This window comes from Polistes canadensis, unplaced genomic scaffold (genome assembly GCF_001313835.1).
Source record: "Polistes canadensis isolate GaletaPanama2010 unplaced genomic scaffold, ASM131383v1 scaffold_26, whole genome shotgun sequence".
Taxonomy (NCBI): domain Eukaryota; kingdom Metazoa; phylum Arthropoda; class Insecta; order Hymenoptera; family Vespidae; genus Polistes; species Polistes canadensis.
The window spans coordinates 31100-45158 of NW_014569573.1; the positions used below are offsets into that span (position 1 = coordinate 31100).

At 36.3% G+C, this 14059-nt stretch overlaps 1 protein-coding gene across 1 annotated transcript in view; it reads right to left on the reverse strand.

Moving 5' to 3' along the window:
- The window catches only part of LOC106783825 (transcription factor SOX-2-like), a gene marked incomplete at its 3' end in the record, with an annotated part of 217471 nt that overhangs the window by 22679 nt on the left and 180733 nt on the right, over window positions 1–14059 (reverse strand). Inside the window, 1 exon segment of the mRNA XM_014742725.1 lies at window positions 10529–10674.

A 14059-nucleotide genomic window follows, 5' to 3' on the forward strand; every position in this document is an offset into this window, starting at 1 on the left:
ATTATTAATTATATTACTTTATTATTACATTATATATTATTTTGTCAATAGTTATTTACATACTTTTTTATATGAATTACTATAAAAGCAGTTTAAACAAATCACGAGAACGACAAAATGAAAGTAATCGAAGTTAATTGTTATTTGTTTGTTAACATTATTTGCTAACGTTTATCTTTGTATATCCGTAAGATACCGTTTCATAAAACTTACAACGAAACAACATACTGTTGTCCGTTGGTGTTGTTGGTTGGTCGAAAAGAAGAAGAAGAAAAAGAATAAGGAACTGGAGAGAGGTAGTCGATGAATTGGCAATAATATGATGACGAAGGATCAAAATTCAAAATGGCGAGACGCAACCATAAGCATTGTCCATTTCGAGGCTACCGGTATTTTCGTTCTATGAAATATTATGGCTTTTCACGATTAGTGACTAATAGTGTCTACTACTTCTATTAGCCTGGTTACCTGGAATCCTTCGATTCTCGGGGTTGGGAGGGAGAGAGGGAGGGAAGGGGACTCCTTTTCATTCGATATATCATTAACTGACATACACGAACACTTGACAAATCAGGTTACGAGAGTAGAAGAAATATTACTCTCTTAACGTCACGTTCGCATTTAACGTTCTCGACGATATTTCATCTTGAACGTTTCATATATTGCAGTTTTTTTTTTTCTTCTTTCCTTTTTTTTTGTACAGAAATATCAAATACGTGTTTTATCAATGAAAATAATGTTTATTTTTTTGTCGTTCCGACAAAAACGATAAGTAAATTATCTCACCAGACAAATAAATTACACATCATTCATTTATTGATTTTCTTCGATGAAATTTTAATTAATTTAAGAGGGAGAAAACATACGAAGGGAAAAACTTAATATTCGATTAAATGTTGTTATTTTCACGTATCTGGATAAGAGAAAAGAAGAAAGAAGAAAAAGAAGAAGAAGAAAAAAAAAAGACAAAAGTAATATTTCCTCTTTGTCAATTTCTCACGGTGAATATACCAATTTCTTTTTTTTTTCCTTACTATTACAATATTGACAGGAAGGAATAAAAATTTCGAGGGATGTAGGAAAAAAGGGAAGTAGATGGTGCGAATATAAATACTTATTGGTTATCTTCAATCTAATCCTAAGATCGAAACTCGTATGAATGGGGTTAGAGTATCCAGGAATTTCATTCATGGTCTAAGGACGGTCATCTCGATGGGACATCTGCGAACTAGCTAGCTAGCGTCGTGCACCGCCTCAACGCGTCTGGAATGAGAAAATAATCGAGAAAGAAGTGGCCGCTCGAGTTTCAAGAAAAATCTTTTCAACCGGATAAAGGATCTTCGATGCTTCCACGTTCCACCCTCTTGTATACTACCCACCATTACCACTCGACGTTATTACTGTCATTGAGAGAAAATTCTACCTTCTTGCGTTTTAAGGATTTTCTTCGATTCGTGATTCGAAATTTGTGATCATTTTCTTTTTTCCTTTTTCTTGTCAAAATAATTTCTCAAAATAAGATCAATTTTAACGATAGATTATAATTTACAAATATTTACAATTAACTATTGTCGAGATTGATGTGACATTATTCTTTAAAATTGAATAATACGATTCTCAAAATATTATTCATTTAAAATCGTCGTTTAATTTTTATTCTCTCTTTATCCCAGCTCGTTATAATTTTATTATTAAAAATATAAGAACGATTGCGTGGTAAATGGGACGTAAATGCGAGATAAATTTCTTTGGAAAAAAAATATTCATAAGGTAAAAGAAGCGTTATTTTAGTTGGTTGGTTGGTTGGTTGGTTGGTTTGTAGTAGCAGTTAGTTGCAACGGGATAACGATTTTTCGTCTTACCCCTTTTTTTTCAAGAAGAACAGGAGGGGCATTGGGGAGGGGGGAGGGAAACGAGTTTCGAACGAGTTCGAGGTTCACCACCGACAGGTTCGTTATCGTTGGCCGATGTCTTTGTTTGCGAAGCGCGTTTCGTTCTTATATTCGTGATTCACGTTCCTTTTCTCGCAAGTAGCAGCAGTAAGCGAGACTTTCCTTCTTTATTTCTCTTTCCGTTTGCCCTCTCCCCTCTCCCCTCTCCCTCTCCCTCTCCCCGCTTCCCGCCCCTCAACATCCCTCTTCTTTTCCCCATTAATGCATCACGTAGCTGGTTCGACATCACCGCAGGACATCAACAGCCGGCCAGGAGGAGGACACAGGTAGCATTGCTAGAAGCAAGCAAGCAAGCATCTTTTTCACTCGTTCGAGAAACGAAATCTTTTCTAATCTCGCATACTCGTTGGTAAAGTATTACGACCAGGATTAGGCTCATTAACTGTCCTCTTGCGAGATACATCCTTTTTTTTGCATTTTTTTTTATTCCCACGTATATATTTTTGAAATTATTTTTTTCTTAGGGAAGTAGATACAAAAAATGTGCATTTTATTCATCGAATAAATTCTCGGATAAAAAGAGATGAAAAATTGTAAGACAAATACAATGGTCGGTGATTTTTGTCGATATTCGAGAATTTTTGTTTTGGAAAAAAAAAAGAAAAAAAAGGAAAAAAAAAAGATAAGCCAAATGATCGATTAAGGAGATGATAGGAGTACGGTTAAATTAGCACCTAACCGGGGATAAACGAAGCACGCACAATGTCGGAAACGAATATTTTATTTCGTTGAACAGCAACAGGTTGACCATTCTTTATTCGAGATTTTAATTATCAAGCTCGTCGTAACGCATTAAAAAATTATAACGGACGATCGCGATGTTCAATATTCATGCGCGGTATTACGTTCAAAACAAAACAAGTTCAAATGCATATATATGAAACAGTCGGTTGAAAAAAAACACACACACACACACATCTACCTACCTATGGAAATGGAAATGGAAATGAAAATACTGTCTGTCGAAATTTACAAACAGAAAAAAAGAAAAAAAGTAACAAATCTTTTTCAATGTTTCATCGATGGGGATGATGAGGACGCGATTATGGTTTTTCTTTTTTATTTCTTTATTATAAGTTAGTATGCACCAAAGAGAGAGAGAGAGAGAGAGAGAGAGAGAAAAAGAGAAAGAGAGATGTAGAATTTAGTTGAATGAATTCGTTGTTGAATTTCGATGTAAACAAACATAACGCACAACGAAAATGAATAAAAGCCATACGACTCACCATTGAATTCGTAGTCTTTTCATTCTTACTTTTGTAGAAAAGGTAAGAATGAACGGACAAAGGTTAGAATCGAGTATCTTGTTAAAGGAGAATTATATTATCGTAAAATTGTTACTCGTGTAAAGATGACGAGCCGATCGGGGGCGGAAGGGGGGTATGGTAACATCTCTATAGTAACCAATGGAACGGTGAAAAAATCTATGTGAAAAAATCGATAAAAAGTTAAGAAAAAAGAAAAGAAAGCATATTAATATGATCTAAAAGGATAATCTTATCGGAGAATTTGTCGAACGGAATAAAAGCCCATTAGACGAAACTTTGTAAGGATTATTTTTTAATCTTGTGTGTGTGTGTGTGTGTGTGTGGGAGTGTGTAAAAATCTTGACCAACTAATAGAGCTTGTCGAATCGTAAGATCCCTAAAGCAAAGAACATCCTTGTCAGATTAAAGGAAACATTTTGTCTGGGACGGTATTCTTACCTGTATTTTTTCCTGTATTTCGGAAGGAACTTAAGGAACGGTAAAAAAAAGAAAGGAAAAGCCATAAATCAGGAGAGACCTTTTAAAATGTTCCGTTGAGCAAGAAAAATAAAAGGTAAAGTGCAGCAGAGACGGTTAAATGGAAAAGTTGGAACGGCATTTCTTAAGATGAATATTTGGCGCCAGGACTGTGTCTCTTACTAAATCCCCTTTCTGTCCCGATTCCTACAGCGGTGTCTGGTCTTATTTTTTATTTATTATTTATTTATTTTTCCACCATCATCCTACCGCCGAAGATCTTAACGATCTAACGTTTCCTTGACACGGTTGCAATTTAATGTCCTTTTTTTCGTTTCGCTTTCGAATTCACGTTGGTTCTTTTTCTACCTTTTTTTTTTAGGATTAAACTATGTATTTACCTGTGAACGGTTCTGAACGGACCAAGGTCCTGCGGGAATAGGGTTAGAGAAAATCGTTTTCCTAGAAACGGTAAGGGGAATGGAAGGGGCAAAAAATAAAAAAGGGGAAGGGAAAAGGAAAAAGGTAAAATAAGAGAGACGGAAGGATGGTCTTTGTAGACGACCGAAGAAGGAGAAGACATTTTCTCCTAGAGAAGGACGACATTCCCTGGAGCGTATTTCGTGAGTTTCTTTATGGTAGTACTCTGGAAAAATAGTTCTCCTTTGAGAGAGATACCAGAGGCAATGGATGAGGAGAGAAAGACATTACGGAATGAGTGAAGATGCCGAGCGGATTTGTAGCGAGGAGCAGTCTTCTTGTAAACCGGATATCTTTCAAACGAGATCGAATTACTTAAAGCGATGCACGTCCTATGCTCCTCTTGATCTCTAAATACAATCTCTACTATAAACCTCTACCATTTTATATTCCATATATCAACATTTTCGTACCATCAATCTGAATGCTTATAATATTAGATGTTTACTTTAAAAAAAAAATGAATTTTTACTCTTGTATATATTTTATATTTTCAGATTGATATAGAATTATTTTATCATCGTGAGTCGTTCAGAAGTCAAATTCCGTTTAAATTTATTTGTTGTAGAGATTTTTGTCTATTTTTTATAATGGAATAATTAATATTGTTTTTATTTATTAAAAGGTTCCATTGTGTGTCTTTTATTTGCACATCCTGCACGCGTAGGTTGTTTTATTGCAAAGCTTATCACTTGAAATAAGATTTTCTATAATTTTCTGATTAAATAAACAAAACATTTCTAAAACCATAGTATTGCAAAACATTAATTCTATCAATTTATACATTTTTTTGACTCAACCGCACTGGCTTTCTTCTCTTAGCGATACAAATAATATTATTGTATATACCTGCAAATAAATTTGATCTTAGGAATGCTTATATAAAAAAAAAAAAAAAAAAAAAGATAAAATAAAAGAGAAGAGAGTAATTCGATCGGTCCAATGAAAGCAACCTGCGCGAGCAGTGTGAAATCGTCGNTTTTTGACTCAACCGCACTGGCTTTCTTCTCTTAGCGATACAAATAATATTATTGTATATACCTGCAAATAAATTTGATCTTAGGAATGCTTATAAAAAAAAAAAAAAAAAAAAAAAGAAGAAAAGAATCTAGCGAACGTTCCGGAAAGAGGATCTATTTATTACATATATATATACCTGTGCTACCGGGTGCTGTCGATATGACAATTAATTTAATCGTAAATTTTCACACACCGGGGGAAAAGCTCGTATAAGTCACGGGAAATAATATATAGGGTTCGTATATATTTTTATACCTATATCCTTGATTCACACCTGGCATTCTCAGCGGGTACTTACCTGAGTTTTCAAATGGCCCAGACTGCGTCGCGCCAACCTCGAAGCTTCATTCTTTCTTTCATTCTTTCTTTCATTCTTATAGACACACACAAATACACACACACACACACACACATATATCCACACAAGAACACGTGTACATCCGCATTCTTCCAACTTACCCAAAAATTTCTATAGAAATTACATGGCACGCTTCGCAAATGATAGGCATCTCAATGACCGGACGATGGTTTTCTAAAGATCGCAAGGACTCTCTTTTCGAAGTATCTATAAAATCTATTAGATTTTATTAGATATCTTTTCGACGGTATCGAAACGAAACGAAACGAAACGAGACGAAACGAGGAAAGCCAAAAGATCGTTTATAACTTTACTTTCAAATGAAAATTTCAGGCCGATATACTCAAAACTCGACAAAAGGGAAACGGCACCATAGCGATTCTACGTTTCTATGTCTCCCCCTTCGCTATTCCTACTAACCAACCCACCCCCGCCGCCGATCATGGAAACTCGTGAAAAGCGTTCCGGCAAAACTTTCTCTGTGGTATTTCATCGAAACCAACTACGATAGTCGTTTCGATGTCACCCCGTTTAAAAGGAGAAATCGTTTTCGCAATGTAATCAAATCAGGTGTAAAACGCGAGGGGTAATTGTCGTCGTATCATAGATACGAGGAATTGTAAATAAAAAATTTGACGAAACGATTGATCGAATGTGAATATTTGTATATATATAAGCATATAATATAATACTTGCATACAATATAATTATAACGATTGTCATTTCGTTAATAGTAAAATGTAACAAATGTAACGTTCAAAGATTTCATTTTATCTTTTAGATTTTTATTTCTTTTCTATATAGGATCATCAGGATTTGTCCCAGTGTAAGAAGCAATTTCGTTATTGTTCACCATTACTACTGTAAGGAAAGAAGTTAGAAGAGAGAAAGAAAAAAGAAAAAGAGAAAAAGAGAGAGAGAGAGAGAGAGAGGAGAAAAGAATAAGGAAGAAAGAATGAAAGTGGGATTAGCCACGTGGCGGTTTTTCGTGAATCCGCAAAAAGGTTTATGTCGATAAAAAGGAGTCGGCAGGGCAATGGTGGTGTGTATAGAGAGTAGTAGTAGTAGGTACAGTCAATTTCTTCTTGCTTTCCTCGGAGTCAACAACTGGGAGACACAATTGGGACCTTCTTTCATCGTGAGGAAGTAAGTTGTATGGAAGTTGTATGGAGTTCTAATAGAATTCGCGATCAAAGAAGAGTGAGAGAGAGAGAGAGAGAAGAGGAACACGTGCGCGTGCGCATAAGCGAGAGAGTGTACGAATGAACGAATGAACGAACGAATGAACGAAACGAAACGAAACGAAACGAGCGAGCGAGTGTGCGCATTCACGGCTCCTCTTTTCTCAAGGCGGGATTTGTTCGGAAAAGGGAGAGGCAAGAGGGGTGGCCTCTCTTTCTTTCTTTCTCTTTCTTTCTTTCTTTATTTATTTCTTTCTTTCTTTCTCTTTCTCTCTCTCTTTCTGTGTGTGTGTGTGTGTGTAACGTGGCACCTCGCGTTTTTCATACGGCCCTCGATAGACGGTCGTAAGTGCATTCACCGTGCAAATCGGGTTGCCTCGAGAGCAACAATACGCAACAGGTGAAGAGATCAGTACGCATTCGGTGGTGGTAGCAGGTGAACTTCTTTTCTGACGAAGAAAACTATGGGAATCGTGGCACTTGCCAAAAGTGAGCCCAAATAATAATATTAAATCATTGATCTATCTCTAAAGATATATGTTTCATTTCTTTTTTTTTCTTTCTTTCTTTCTGATGTAGATACATTTAATAATTCGTCCGATATTATCTCAAAGAAAAATAATTACGAAATATATCTTAAAAATCTGTGTTAGAATAGATTTATTCTTTAATATGTCAATATGATTAGACGAATAAATTCTTACATTTTACGTATCATAAATGTATATAAGAACATATATATATACATGTACGCAGAGGTGTAGAAATTGTAACATTTCATCATGCAGCAAGTAGGACGCAGTTATAATTAGCGCTCGTATAGATCGAAAGGTAGAAGTTTGTTCCGGTTGAAAACGAGATATCGTTTGTGCTCCGAGAGAGAGAGAAGAAACTTTAGCGACTTCCAGATTTGAAAAGAGTCGTTTTGATCGATCGTTCTCGTTATCTCGAAGAAAAAGGATCGTTTAAGAGAGACGAAGAGAGAAAGGAAGAAAAATAATAATAATAATAATCAAAAAAAAAGAAGCAAAAAATAAAAAACGGGAAAGAGAGACAGAGAGAGAGAAAGAGAGATAGAGATAGTATAGAAGGTCAAATCTTCGAGAAGGGTGCTGTGCTGTTCAGCTGCATTCCGGCGTTGATGCGTCTTCCGAATACGTCGACGTTAATTAACTGCCCATTAATTACGTAAAATGATCAATTATAAGCGGCTATTAATAAACGGGGCTCGCATTACGCGTCGTAGACGATGTCTTCCTTTTACAGTAAAGATATACCACCGGTTAGACTTACATGAGGATGAATTTCAGGTGCACAAGCCGAATGATGAAATAGAATTTTTCTTAAGTCGAGTACTCGTAACGAATGTTAATTAAAAAAAAACAAAAAAACAAAAAAACAGAAAAAAAAATGGACATTTGCCTTACAGTAGCACTCGCTTTATTATTTATTTATCGATGCGTCTAGACGAGTTGAAAATATGTTATATCACGGGCGTGTGCGCATTTTTGCCGGTGTAATTTCGTTTGAGTTTCAGAATATATTATTATATCGTTTTTAGAACTGTTTCGCGTTTTCTTTCGTTTTTCTTCTTATTTTAGTATTTTATTTATCTTTCAAAAAGTTTGAGGTTCATGGAAACGTCGTTATTAAACGTCGAAATTCTAGGCTTTTTGATTTCCCGTCGAAGTGTTTTGAAACGTCACGGACGAACGTGTGCGTTGCAAAGTCTTTTCGTAAATGTAATTTGTGCGGTGGGTGGGTGTGAGGTGGTATGAGGAAGAGGAAAGGGGTAGGGGGAGGTGGACGACGACACAGGCGTCTATGAGAATTCGTTTCGCATCGTGGCGTTCCTTAACGCCTTATAGCATTTTCGAGGTTACCGTTTTAAATATGATAATTTATGTAAAGGTCGTAGCGCACATTTTACGAGCACTGTCACGCTCGAATCCAACATTAATTTTCAATGTGTCTCTCTTCGGTGACGAGCGGTAAACAACAAGTGAGAGAGAGAGAGAGAGAAAGAGAGAGAGATAATGGTGGACTAGAAAAACTTAGCCGACGGCCGACGGATGTAATCGATTATGCGACCATCCCTGGCGACAAAATTGGTAACAGACTCTTATGGATGAAAAAAAGAAATCTACAAAAATCGAGAAACCCTTTTTCCTTTCTCTCTCTCTCTCTCTCCTTTAAACGTGACCGCCTCGACTAGAGATTGATGATCTTTCAGAATCGTTCTATGTTAATCTGACATTTTATTATTTATTTAGGATTCGAAGAGAAATCACAAATTTTTCTATTTCTCCTATACAAAAGATTATATTATAAAAAGGTAAAAAAAAATTCTTTTAGATATAACCGCACCTATGTTGATCTTAAAAATTTCATTCAATTTTTATAAGTCCTCCCTCTCTCTTTCTCTCTCTCTCTCTCTCTCTCTTTCTCTTTCTCTTATACATGGAATTAATTATTTACTTACAACCGATGCCTAGCTAAAGATCAATGAACGAAAATTAGACAGTTCTATTTCACGATGATGCATCTAATATTATAATCCATCATCCAAATCGTAAACTATTATCTATACAATCATATATACATATGCGCGTGTGTGTGTGTAGATATATGTAAGTGTAGATAAAGATCAGTATTGGGTAATTGGCGACTATCTCTTCGAAATCGAAATACATTATCAACCGCACGGCATCTACGAAAGCACATAGAGAAAGGACATGGAATGGGGTGGTGGATCTGTGTTGCCCTCCTGTTCCCTTACAAAGCCCAAATTAAACAGTTCCATTGGCGTTGAACCCTTTATATCAAGAAAGAGAAAGAGAGAGAGAGAGAGAGAGAAAACGTGTGCAACCCTTCACGTAGTCCACATACACCGCCATTATCTCTACATCGAAGTGCTTTCCTTCTCCTCACCCTTTCTCCTCATTCCCTCTGAACGGTATCCTCCGCCTTTCTCCACGTTATATCGACCTCGAATCAAGATGGACAAATATAGTGCTTACCCTCTATCAAAATACACATCAGAGTTCAGACTACCGGATGGATTCTAGAACGAAAGGAGAAAAAAAAAAAAAAGAAAAAATAGAAAGAAGAAAAAGAAAAGAGTGTACGGAAGGGTTCCTCCATTCTTAAAGAATATTCTTCCCTCAACTTGTTGTGTCGAAGAGTCTCTCTTTTATAAATGAAGATTATTTTTCCCATGTTAGAGATTCTCTATATCCATTGGAAATAATTCGATCGAACAAAATAAATCAAATTATTTTATTCCAATCGAATGTTAAAAAAAAAAAAGAAAGAAATAATTACGAGAAAGTACGAAGTTACTAATAATACCATTGTAACACACATTCAAGTTATATATTAAAAAAATCATATTACATATAATATATTTAACGATATTATTATATGATATATATATATATATATATATACTAAATTATAGTGTTAATTTCTCGAATAACACGAAAGGTTTTGTGATGGAAACAAAGCGAACAGGGGTGAGGGGGCGGAGGGGGATGGTGTATTACGATGGTTGTGTAGAGAAAACACGATGTCGAAGGAACCGAACAAAGTAGAGGAAGAAAGAGGGATAAGTAAGTAGAAGAAGCAAGAGTAGATCGGATCTGTCGGTCCGATTTACTGCGAGCCGCGTGTGCGCGTCCGTAATAACGACACAAAGAGAAATAGGATAGAGAGAGAGAGAAATAAAGGGAAGAAGAAGCATTCAGTCTCGCGAGTGTAAGTAGAGATTTCCGGAGGCTGCGTGCAAGCAGCAGCAACAGCAGAAGCAGCTACCTCTCACAACCATTCGTTCCTAACCCTCCTAGCCCTCCTCCTCCTCCTCTTCTGCGAGGAACCGCCTCTCCGCGGGGGTGTCTTCTTACCTCGAGCACCCCTCCGTCCTTCTCCGGTCGGTCCGGACCGTGTTTCGAAAAGCTTACCTATGGGAAAAATCTACATTGAGTCGATGCCGATGAATGAGTTCGCATAAGGGGAGGAGACGGTTGCGGGGGTGCAAGGAGAGAGAGAGAGAGAGAGAGAGAGATAGAGATAGAAGGAGGGAAAAAAAGAGGAACAGGCGGAATCCTTTGTGAACAAATTCTTGGCAGCATCCATCTAGCCCGACATCGTGCATATCGTCCTCGGGATTCGTACCCTGCAAGAAGAAGAAGAAGGAAGGGCTCCGCGAAGGACAGCCTCGGCCGCCGACGGCTACCTGAGCTTTTAGTTTAAGAATAAGAGGAAGGTGGAGTTGGTATTCGAAGTTGTACAACGCTTTTTTGGGTTAGCATTTGCGTTGCTTTACTTGTTTACCTGGTTGCTAGCACGTGCAGTACCTGGCTAAGAAAAAGAAATGAGTTTGATGCTTTCTCACGACGATTTCACACTGCTCGCGCAGGTTGCTTTCATTGGACCGATCGAATTACTCTCTTCTCTTTTATTTTATCTTTTTTTTTTTTTTTTTCATTAAATAATAAAGAATTTTTTTGTCTTGTCTTCAATATTGTCATCGTAACACAGTAATTCGTTATTTAATTAACGATGCCAATTCGTTCTTCATTCTATTCCGAGTTGCGAATTGGTTTGTCCCTTTTGATGTAATGACCACGTAACTACTCTCTTTCTCTCTCTCTCTCTCTGTTGATTTTTATTATTTTTTTTTTCTCAAGGTAACCACTATTATCGTGATTGCACGTTCGCGACGAGACCGAGAGAAGACGTTGCGAGACGTTGCTGCAACGGATAATAATTATCGAAGATGCGAACACCGTAGAGAGAAGAAACGCTTCGTACTCCTCCTCCTCCTCCTCCTCCTCCTCCTCCTCCACCATCTTCTTCTTCTTCTTCTTCTTCCTCTCTTCGTCATCCCTTTCTATGTACTCTTCTTTTACTTTTACTTTTTCTTTTACCTTTCTTTTTTTCTTTTCGTTTTCTTCCTTCGGATCCCGACGATGAACGTCCGCCGAGACAAAGGGCGCACGAGTCGGGTATACCGCCGTACCTTCTCGCCTAGGAGCTGGTGGAAAGGTAGTGGAAGATGATGGACCAGAAGAAGGTGAACGAAAAGGTCGCTGATAGTGCATCGTCACGTGCCTCTATTAGAAGCTCCGCTGGAAAAGGACTTTTTGCTCGCGTTCCACCGGCATAGCTACCTTCGTTCGTTCATGTCCATCTCGTCGTTCTCTTCATCTCTTTCTTTCTCTCTTTTACTTACTCGTACACTTTTCACACCACTCATTTCCACCCCACCTTTCTATCGATTACAACCTTCTTATAAAATTCCGTTCTAAGAAACTAGAATTCTTTTCGTTCATTCTATTCGCGTTTATTATCGATTAAATTAATAATAATAATAATAATAATGATAATAATAATTTGAAACGATAATAGATTTGATCGATTAAATTGATTAACGTTGGAATTACATCGACGTACAATTCATTTCAAACTTATCAATAAATTTTTTTTTTCTTTACATTTGAATTACATTCCAGTAATATTTCTTTCTAATTATTCGTGTATATATATATATATGTATATTAATAGAGAAATTTAGTAAAATCTTTCGAGTTTGCAAAATGAAAATTACGACAATTCGGTATTATGAATACTTTCCTTGGTAGAATCTATTTCGAAATTGGAGATCTCGTTGCGTCATCGATCTTGACGAAAATCCTCGATACCTTCTTCTTCTTCTTTCTTTTTCTTTTTTCTTCTTTTTCCTTTTTTTTTTCTCCTCTCTTATATACAAGACGAAGGGAAAATATTTTTATTAGAACGCATCCGTCGCGAAGAAAAGATGAAGCCTGACGAGATCGAAGATTCCATCCCGAATCGAACGGGATTTATACATACATATATAGAACGTGCTATACATATACATATACATATATATAACTATATATTTTGATCGTGTTTAGTTTTGAAATCCATGGATTTGGTTAGGTCGATATTTTTGAAAAATATTTCTCTTGAAAAAATAACAATATATACTTTTTACGTATACGCGCGTAATATTGTATATACAAGTATTCTTAACGTAATCGAACGACGAGGATTCTCTTATACGCAAAATAAAATAAATTTCTTGATCGATTATATTAAAGTTTTGAACAAAAATATTATTATTATACAAAAAAACATAACGTACAATATATATTAAATATCTATGCGAATCTAATCAGGAGTTTTGGTGGAATTCACGATTCGAGACTATATGGGTTGGATATGCCCTTCGACGAAAACCTTTAGACACAGCGAGTGCCCTGAGTTATGCCATATTAGTGTTCCTCGGGATTCCGGTTTCTCAATACGACCAGTCATCCTCGAAGAATCGGCAGACAATGTGTCGGCCCCCTCATCTCGCCTTGGCCCTTTGCCCTCGTAAGTAGCGTACTCTCTCTCTTTCTTCTTCTTCTTCTTCTTCTTCTTCTCATCCATCTTCCTTTCTTTCACTCTCTCTCTCTTTCCTTCTCATTGCAGTGCGGAAAGGAGTTGGAGGAAGAAGAAAGAAAAAAAAAACTACAGAAGAAGGAAGAAAAACTTGGAGCGTGCGCTCGGGGTAAAGACTTAGCGTTCGCATTGTGTTCTCTCCGGAGAAACTTAAGCCGAGAAAGAGAGAGAAAGAGAGAGAGAGAGAAACTTAAAAGTACTCATCGATTATCCCGTTCAGCAGTCTCGGAGTCTGCATTCGTTTGCTCCCACAAATATACCTATGTACTATTTTAATCTTTAATCGTTTCGTTTATACACAAATTCGAAATACTTATTTGTTTTAGTTAACTGTTTAACATTTATTAACACACTTGAAATTTTACTTTTCTAAACGTAGTTATTATGATAGTTTCGTTCTTTCAACAAAATTAATAATTACTGACATATCCGTTTAGAAATTATTGTCAAAATTATATATGTTTATTTTTATTCTATTTTATTAAATTATTTTTACGATTAAAAAGTAATACAGTTTTCTTGAGAAACAAACAACGATGATCTCGTAGAAAAAAAATGTTTCTATCGTATTTTCAACGGACAGATTATTCGCTTCTGTCATAATCCAGGAGTCGAGAGTTAATTGATATTCTTGTAATATCATGAGAATGACTGGGCAGATTCGGATTGACGTATACACTCGATAGCGATACGGTATATCGTTTAACGATAAATCTTCTAAACGTTTATGCTATCGTGCGATAAAAGACGCTTGTCGGTATCAATTAAAAAGTAGTATAGCTCGAATAAGTTCTAGAAAATTTTCATTCCACTTTTCTCATTCTTTCTCTTTCTCTCTTTTAACATATTTCACAAAAAGAAAAGAAAAGAAAA